General features: G+C 37.1%; 1 pseudogene; it reads right to left on the bottom strand.

The window, feature by feature from the left end:
• Window positions 1-6,551: 6,551 nt before the first annotated feature.
• On the bottom strand, window positions 6,552-7,120 carry LOC147370841 (protein-L-isoaspartate O-methyltransferase domain-containing protein 1 pseudogene; annotated as a pseudogene).
• Between the last annotated feature and the right edge of the window lie 2,722 nt (window positions 7,121-9,842).

Raw genomic sequence — 9,842 nt, 5'->3', positions numbered from 1 at the left:
TCAGAAAGGTGACAACACATATTTGTGCTGTGCTGTGCTTAGTCGCTCAGTCTTGTCTGACTCTTTGCGACTCTATGGACTGGAGCCTTATGGAAGGTTCAAAAACAAAAGTGTTGCTTAAACTTTTTCTTAAAGGTAAATACTTCAGTAAAAGGAAATGTCAGGATGAATTATAAGGTAGACTGTGGAAATGAATTTCTGGAGTGCAGATAACTATGTTAACATGTTGGTGTTAAAATTCAGTAAAAAGAATTTGGGCTTTCCTGGTAGCTCAGCTGATAAAGAATCCACCTGCAATGCAGGAGATCCTGGTTCGGTCACTGGGTTCGGGAGACCCCCTTGAGGAGGGCATGGCAACCCACTCCAGTATTCCTGCCTGAATTCCCGATGGATAGAGGAGCCTGGGCTACAGGCTATGCAGCTACAGGACATGGGCTACAGTTCATGGGGTCACAAAAAGTCAGACATGACTGAATGACTAAACACGGCACAGATTGAGTTTAGGTAAATATAAGTGAAGCAATTTGGACTCTATCCTAAAGGAGTAAATAGTTAACAGATTGCAAAGAAAATCACACCCTTTCACTTGATATCAACCATCAGAACATCTTTTTGCCCCATAAAGAGTAGGTTGACATAGCATGTATGGGAGGGTAGTTTTGGGGAGAATGAATAAATGAATTTTATGGCTGAGTTCCTCTGAGGTCCACTGAAACTATCACAACATTGTCAATTAGCTATACTCCAATATAAAATAAAAAGGCTTAAAAAATGAAACAAGAATTCTTAGATCCTCCATCTCTCCTTTAATTTTCCCTAAGAGGAAATGCAAATTTGAATTTTCTCTTTACCTTTTTTTCCCACTTTATATTTAACCATGTTGGTTTTAATTAAGTGATATATTACATAGTTTTGCATGGTTTGAACTTTGTACAAGTGGAAACATACTTGAGACTTTCTATTTCCTCACAGTATTATAGTTTTGCCTTGTATGTGTAAGTCTTAATGCACATGAATTTCATTTTTTTGTATATATATGTGGGGTAAGGTTTCCAAACTCATCTTTTCACATTCAGATATTGAATTGTCCCAATACCACTTATTGAACAGTTCATCTTTTCCTAACAAATGTGCAGTGTCAAAGTCATCGCAGTCACAGATAAAATTTCTATTTTTGGTTAAAAAAATAATGCTGGTGTGTTTGTGAGTATTTTTGACAATTTTTGCATGCATTCTCACAAATAAAATTTTATAATAACTAAAAAATAGTGTTTTGGAATAATGATTAAACCAATGACCAAATTGTGGATAAATACTATCTAGGATAGTAAAATAATATAAAAATTGTATCAGGATTATAAGCCTGGTGATGATCCTTAAGATCCAGTTTGATGGGAAGAGACTAAAGTACTGAAGACTGATAAGAAGGTTGTTTAAACAATTCAGGCATGAGGTAACAAGGACCTAAATCACAGAATTGACATTGTGACTGAAAGAAAGGAAGACTATGAGAAATAATGTAAAGAAAAAAATGTTCACATGTATACTAATTCATGTGGTTTTAGCATATCATGTAAGACCCTTCATAACATTATTTCTAGTGCCTTGTCTGTCTTTATTTACTTTCACTAATGATTGATATACTATGAACATTGTGTGTAGTTTCCTTTGTTGCTATTTAGTATTTTTAATTATTTTTAGACATGCAAAAATTTATAATTTCTAAAGGAATATATACATGCTTTATATAATAAAGCTAGTGGAGGTGATGGAATTCCAGTTGACCTCTTTCAAATCCTGAAAGATGATGCTGTGAAAGTGCTGAACTCAATATGCCAGCAAATTTGGAAAACTCAGCAGTGGTCACAGGACTGGAAAAGTTTTCATTCCAATCCCAAAGAAAGGCAATGCCAAAGAATGCTCAAACTACCACACAATTGCACTCATCTCACATGCTAGTAAAGTAATGCTCAAAATTCTCCAAGCCAGGCTTCAGCAATACGTGAACCATGAACTTCCAGATGTTCAAGCTGGTTTTAAAAAATGCAGAGGAACCAGAGACCAAATTGCCAACATCTGCTGGATCATGGGAAAAGCAAGAGAGTTCCAGAAAAACATCTATTTCTGCTTTATTGACTATACCAAAGACTTTGACTGTATGGATCACAATAATTTGTGGGAAATTCTGAAAGAGATGGGAATACCAGACCACCTGACCTGCCTCTTGAGAAATTTGTATGCAGGTCAAGAAGCAACAGTTAGAACTGAATGTGGAACAACAGACTGGTTCCAAAGAGGAAAAGGAGTACATCTAGGCTGTATATTGTCACCCTGCTTATTTACCTTCTATGCAGAGTACATCATGAGAGATGCTGGGCTGGAAGAAGCACAAGCTGGAATCAAGATTTCCAGGAGAAATATCAATAACCTCAGATATGCAGATGACACCACCCTTATGGCAGAAAGTGAAGAGGAACTAAAAAGCCTCTTGATGAAGGTGAAAGAGGAGAGTGAAAAAGTTGGCTTAAAGCTCAACATTCAGAAAACAAAGATCATGGCATCTGGTCCCATCATTCATGGGAAATAGATGGGAAAACAGTGTCAGAACTTTATTTTTTTGGGGCTCCAAAATCACTGCAGATGGTGACTGCAGCCATGAAATTAAAGACACTTAGTCCTTGGAAGGAAAGTTATGACCAACCTAGACAGCATATTCAAAAGCAGAGACATTACTTTGCCAACAAAGGTCCGTCTAGTCAAGGCTATGGTTTTTCCTGTGGTCATGTATGGATGTGAGAGTTGGACTGTGAAGAAGGCTGAGTGCCAAAGAATTGATGCTTTTGAACTGTGGTGTTGGAGAAGACTCTTGAGAGTCCCTTGGACGGCAAGGAGATCCAACCAGTCAGTCCGCTCTGAAGGAGATCAGCCCTGGGATTTCTTTGGAAGGAATGATGCTAAAGCTGAAACTCCAGTACTTTGGCCACCTCATGTGAAGAGTTGAGTCATTGGAAAAGACTCTGATGCTGGGAGGGATTGAGGGCAAGAGGAGAAGGGGATGACAGAGGATGAGATGGCTGGATGGCATCACTGACTCGATGGATGTGAGTCTGAGTGAACTCCGGGAGTTGGTGATGGACAGGGAGGCCGGGAGTGCTGCAATATATGGGGTCACAAAGAATTGGACACAACTGAGGGACTGAACTGAACTGATGCACTATACTTTATATTTATAATGTATATAATCTAAATTCTTGCCTAGCAGGAAACACTATCTGGTCTTCTAAACTTTTTAAGTTAATTTTTTGTGTTTTATTTCTACTTCTTTATTTAAAGTCAATGATAAAGACACAACTGTAAAATGCTTTTAAAAACACAAAAGATACATTTCACCAATAAAAAATAGGCAATGATCATGAAAATCTATCATTCACTTTGCCAAGGTCAACAAAATGAAAGACAATATGAAAAAGTTTCCTTCAAATACATCCTTAACAAAAAATTTCCCATGAATAGAAAACCATTATTTAAGAATATTTATGTTTACAAATCTGGACATCAGCTCTAAGAATGAAAGAGGGTAGGAATACTAGATTTAAATATGTGGACACAAGGACCTCAAAATTAAACTTCTAAAACTAGCATTTAGTTCGAAATAAAGGAACATTATTAACAAGTGACAGTTGTATGAAACTATTTTTTTTTCCCTTGGTAGAAATGAGATGTGGCAGCTTTCTTGACAGCTTGGTAATCATCTAAGAATAATTGTAGAAATTCCCCCAACCTTCGACCCCCAAATCTAAACCCTAGTCATGGGTATAAAATAAATATCTTCCTTGAAATTATCTTTCACATCATTAAAATGTCTTTTCTTATTTGGACTACTTCATGCTTAGAATTGGAGAAGGCAATGGCGCCCCACTCCAGTACTCTTGCCTGGAAAATCCCATGGATGGAGGAGCCTGGTAGGCTGCAGTCCATGGGGTCGCTAACAGTCGGACACGACTGAGCAACTTCATTTTCACTTTCATGCATTGGAGAAGGAAATGGCAACCCACTCCAATGTTCTTGCCTGGAGAATCCCAGGGACGGGGGAGCCTGGTGGGCTGCCATCTATGGGATCACACAGAGTCGGACATGACTGAAGTGACTTAGCAGCAGCAGCAGTAGCAGCAACATGCTTAGAATATTTCACACACTTGTTTTCAGATGTGTGGAATTACCAGACCTGAAATTTTGAAACCATCTGTGTATTACAAACTGTTGGATCATTGCAGAGAGATAATAATCTTTTACTATATATTAATTGTATATCATTAAGCATATTTCATCAACTACTGTAACAGTGATGCTGGTGCTAATAAGTGGTACTCCCAAGTTTTTCTTCTTAAAAACATGCATAATCCATGTAACACTAAGTAGTAAATGTTTTATTGTCATACTTTCTTAATAAAGGATAACTGTTTTCTGGCCCAGTTTGGAGAAAAGAAACAAACTAACAATGCATTTGCTACCTGTTTTATTAGTGACGATCTACCACTAACTTTAAATGATAGTTAATGTAATGTTAAGTGAAAAAAATGAAAATCACTATATTCTATCAAAAGAGACAAAAAAGTGGAAAGAATTTTTAAATGAGTACAGCACAGATTCCAAAGATTACACTATGAGTCTGGATTTTCAAAGTGAAAGGCATCTATGGATAATTTCTGTGAATATTTCTTAGACTACATAAAGGAACTTCAGAGCAAATGTAGGCTCCTTAGCCCTAACTTGAAAAAGATAAATATGCAGATGAACCACAAGTTCTCTTTGCTAAAGTATACCTCTTGACCAAAGCCAGCTTTGGCCCAGCCCTGAGCTTTTCCCAAGAGAGTGGCAACCACTCATGCTTATTCACTCACTGTCTATACAATCAACAGTCACAGAGAACAATTTTTTTAAAGCCAAATATTTTACAGAGTGAACTATTGAAAAGCAAACCTAAATATACTCTCTTCTACAATTCCAAAGAGTAAAATAACTATTATTTTTAAATACTGAAAATGTAAAGGGTCCATATGAATGAAGAGTTGTAACAAGTATGTGCTTTTTACTTTACTGTTCATTTGATGTGCTCTTAAAATCTCTATGATAAGCAGTTATCTGCCACAAGTCTTTGGGCAATAGATTCAAAAGCAAGAATAGCAATACTATTGAATTCCATGAAACTTTCTTTAAGGTTAAATTGTATTATTATTACCCACATATATTCATCTGTCAGAACTCAGTGACTGAAACAAAAGTAAGGGAAGTGGGACTACAAAGTATTTCGTTTCCTTATTAGATAAGAATCAAGATTGCTGGGAGAAATATCAATAACCTCAGATATGCAAATGACATCACCCTTATGGCAGAAAGCAAAGAGGAATTAAAGAACCTCTTGATGAAAGTGAAAGAGAAGAGTGAAAAATCTGGCTTAAAACTCAACATTCAGAAGGATGAAGATCATGGTATCTGGTCCCATCACTTCATGGCAAATTAATGGGGAAGCAATGGAAACAGTGACAGACTTTATTTTCTTGGGCTCCAAAAATCATTGCAGATGGTGACTGCAGCCATGAAATTAAAAGCCACTTACTCCTTGGAAGAAAAACTATGACCAATCTGGACAGCATATTGAAAAGCTGAGACATTTCTTTGGTGACAAACGTCTATATAGTCAAAGCTATAGTTTTTCCAGTAGTCATGTATAGATGTGAGAGTTGGGCTATAAAGAAAGCTGAACACTGAAGAATTGATGCTTTTGAACTGTGGTGTTGGAGAATACTCTTGAGAGTCTCTTGGACTGCAAGGAGTTCCAACCAGTCCATCCTAAAGGAAATCAGTCCTGAATATTCATTGGAAGAACTGATGTTGAAGCTGAAACTCCAATACTTTGGCCACCTGATGCAAATAACTGACTCATTTGAAAAGACCCTGATGCTGGGAAAGATTGAAGGCAGGAGAAGAAGGGCATGACAGAGGATGAGATGGTTGGATGGCATCACCAACTCGATGGACATGAATTTGAGCACGCTCCATGAGTTGGTGATGAATAGCGAGGTCTGGTGTCCTGAATTCCATGGGGTCACAAAGAGTCGGACATCACTGAGGGACTGAACTGAAATTTTTAATGGAGGAAATGCAAACAACTGCAATTCAAACCAGATTATGTATGATTAATAGTTGTGCAACCTTATATAAAATTAAGTCTAACTCACTACTACAAACCTGTAAGGAATCAGAAGAGGATTTATATTACACAAAGTCTGGGCTCTTATTGCATTCAACTCTTAAAGTCATTATAAGTTAAAATAGCCATTTTCCCCAAGACTTAAATGGAAATATATTTTATAAAAGGTGTTCTTTTTAATCTCTGAATGCATAATTTAAAATACTAAAACAGATACTTTTTCTTCACTATAAATTCACTCTGATCAAAGGAAGAATTCTCTCTCTTAAACTCCTCACAAATGCCACATTCTAAAGACTAGTGGAATTATCAGTAGGCATTCTTTTCTTTCTGCTCTAAGCTATTTTTCTCTAAAATATGTCAAGTAAACTTTTAAAGATTCAGAGAAGTGGAGTTTCATAATTTTTTCTCTCAGTAAGTTCTGAGATGACTCTTTTAACTTCATTGTGGTCTTCTTCTTCCTTTTCTTTCTCTTCTATTTTTCTCACCCTCCTCACTTTCTAGAGGCTGAGGAATAAGCTGATTACCGACAAATTCGTAAGCTTTAATTCTCTGTTTAACATTCTTTCTTTTGGTTGGAGCCCTTTAAGGAACCCCCTTGACCTATATCTCATTATGTATGAAATATATGTGTTCATTAATATAAATATGAGTGAGTGCTATAGATTCTCGATAGCATTGATGGGTGGGCTTGGAGGAGTGCTCCATAAACTCTGATTGGCCAATATCTTCTTATTTGATTGCACAGGTAAGTGGAACAGATGCAACAAGGTTATTTTTACTTTTCCAAATGTATTTTACAGTGCTCATAACATGTGTTAACTGATCTACTACAGGCATGACTACAATGCCTCCTGGTTTTAGTAATACTTTCATGTAGTTCTCATAGTATTTCTGGACTCCACCTCCACAATAATCTTAAAAAACAGATGTTCATCGCAGCACTGTTTATAATAGCCAGGACATGGAAGCAACCTAGATGTCCATCAGCAGATGAATGGATAAGAAAGCTATGGTACATATACACAATGGAGTATTACTCAGCCATTAAAAAGAATACATTTGAATCAGTTCTAATGAGGTGGATGAAACTGGAGCCTATTATACAGAGTGAAGTAAGCCAGAAGGAAAAACATAAATACAGTATACTAACGCATATATATGGAATTTAGAAAGATGGTAACAATAACCCGGTGTACGAGACAGCAAAAGAGACAGTGATGTATAGAACAGTCTTATGGACTCTGTGGGAGAGGGAGAGGGTGGGAAGATTTGAGAGAATGACATTGAAACATGTAAAATATCATGTAAGAAACGAGTTGCCAGTCCAGGTTCGATACACGATACTGGATGCTTGGGGCTGGTGCACTGGGACGACCCAGAGGGATGGTATGGGGAGGGAGGAGGGAGGAGGGTTCAGGATGGGGAACACATGTATACCTGTGGCGGATTCATTTTGATATTTGGCAAAACTAATACAATTATATAAAGTTTAAAAATAAAAAAAAATAAAAAAAAAAAAACAAAAACAGATGACCATCAGATGCTTTCCAGGAGCAATTACTAACCACAAATGCAGGTTTACAGAACTCAAATCCTAGCAGTGCTTCTCTTTATAGGTGCATGTAGGAATATCTTCATCTTGTGACAGACAAACGACTTAGTTCACAGAAGAAACTGTGGTAACTTGCTCATATAATTATTCTGATAAGCTGCTAGGAGATCAGGCTGACCTAGCCATGCCTTGCAACTTTCCTTTCAGAGGGATAATACAGGATTCTGCTGCTGCTGCTAAGTCGCTTCAGTCGTGTCCGACTCTGTGCGACCCCATAGACGGCAGCCCACCAGGCTTCCCTGTCCCTGGGATTCTCCAGGCAAGAACACTGGAGTAGGTTGCCATTTCCTTCTCCAATACATGAAAGTGAAAGTGAAGTTGGTCAGTCGTGTCCGACTCTAGCGACCCCATGAACTGCAGCCCACCAGGCTCCTCCATCCATGGGATTTTCTAGGCAAAAGTACTGGAGTGGGGTGCCATTGCCTTTTCCGGAATTTAGAAGCTAATTATCAAAGCTATCACTATTTTTGATCAAGCTCTCCAGGTTTTCCTTGGCACATTTCATCACGTATAAATGAAGCTCAATCCCATAATTTGTTGCCCCAAATCTTTTCTACACAGGAGCCAGCTCATGTTTGAGAGACTGAATTTGTTTTCAACTAAAGTCATGGGATTTGTTTACTCTGAAAAATACTGCACTGCACTGCACTGCGGTGAGGCCATCAGTCGACCAGCCGCAAGGGGGCGAAGGTGGGACGCTAGGCTTGGTCGATCCGTGGCAGCCATCGCCTCCGCCATTGAAGGTTGATATTTTAATACTTCACTGGTAAAAATTGGGTCATGTGCATTCATGTTTTGAACCATATTCATCTTATTGACGTGTAATATCAAGAATAGGGTAAATTCAGATCAGAAAATGATAAATGAACATTTTTTAAAGCAATAGATAATGATAGTATTCTTTAGAACACCCATTTGCTTTAGTGAGTAAAAAACCAAGTCTAAGAAAATTAAAAATCTACTAGAGCTCTATCTACAAATTGAAAAAAATTAAAAACATTTTAAAAAATTGAAAAAAAATTAAATCAGTGTCTGTAATTAACGGACAACATCCCCTTATCAACCCCTCTGCAGCTGCTAGAGTTTCCCAGTCATAACTGACTATAATGGGACATAAGCTGACTTGGTCTGAACAGGAGTCACCCAAAGCAAGACAGGGAAAATTATACAGTCAAGTCCGCTGTGCTGTTAGAAAGAGCTATCATTATAATAAAGTAGAATACTACATTTTTAATACACCCAAAGGCTTTCTCCTACCAAGTGTTAGTGTCCTCATTATTCTCCAGATAAAAAAAACAGAAAACAACCTCCAAAATACGGTATGAGGAACTAAGAGTAAGAAGGACAGGGGTCATTGGATTAAATTATGAAGTCTGTGGTAAAGTTTTTTACTCTTTAATTGTTCATTTTCTTTCTCAACCTCTGCCTGTATCTCTTTCACTCTCTTTCATTTTAATGAACTTGATTTGAATGTTTCTGTCTGTAAAAGGAGAGGAAAAAAAATTGACTTTCAATTACACCAAAGCCTGAAGACAGCTATTAAACTGCTCTACCTGTGTCCATTATAAATTCAGTCTCTCCCTTCAGCAGATTTCAGTCAATCTTTTATATACTTTATTAAGTGGTGATTTATTAAGAAGATGGTATATATCATTTCTTATCCATAGTATCTATTTTCCAGATATTGTTCAAAATCTCTAGCTCTCTTCTTCATTAAAGAGTCATATCCATGTCAGTTATCATTTTTCTTCTTCATTTATCAACACAAATGGTAAGTAACATATTCTCACTTTCCCCACTCTCCAAAACCAAAATCTTCCATCAAACTCCATTGCACTCTTAAACTACTTTTCTATTTATTTTTCTTCTTTCATTGTCAGGGTTTCTAATAAAAATGTGCTTCAATAAACTAATAGCTAACATTTACTTGAGTACTTATGAACCTGGGATTATGCTAAGAACTTTTACACATATCATTTGATTTAGTCCTCATTATCAGCTTCAAAATTACAATTA

This window comes from Bos grunniens, chromosome 6 (assembly GCF_055505025.1).
Source record: "Bos grunniens cultivar Pamir isolate PY7600 chromosome 6, Bosgru_T2T1.0, whole genome shotgun sequence".
NCBI lineage: Eukaryota > Metazoa > Chordata > Mammalia > Artiodactyla > Bovidae > Bos > Bos grunniens.
The sequence above is the reverse complement of the archived record's forward strand: the minus strand, read 5'-3'. Positions and strand labels throughout refer to the sequence as shown.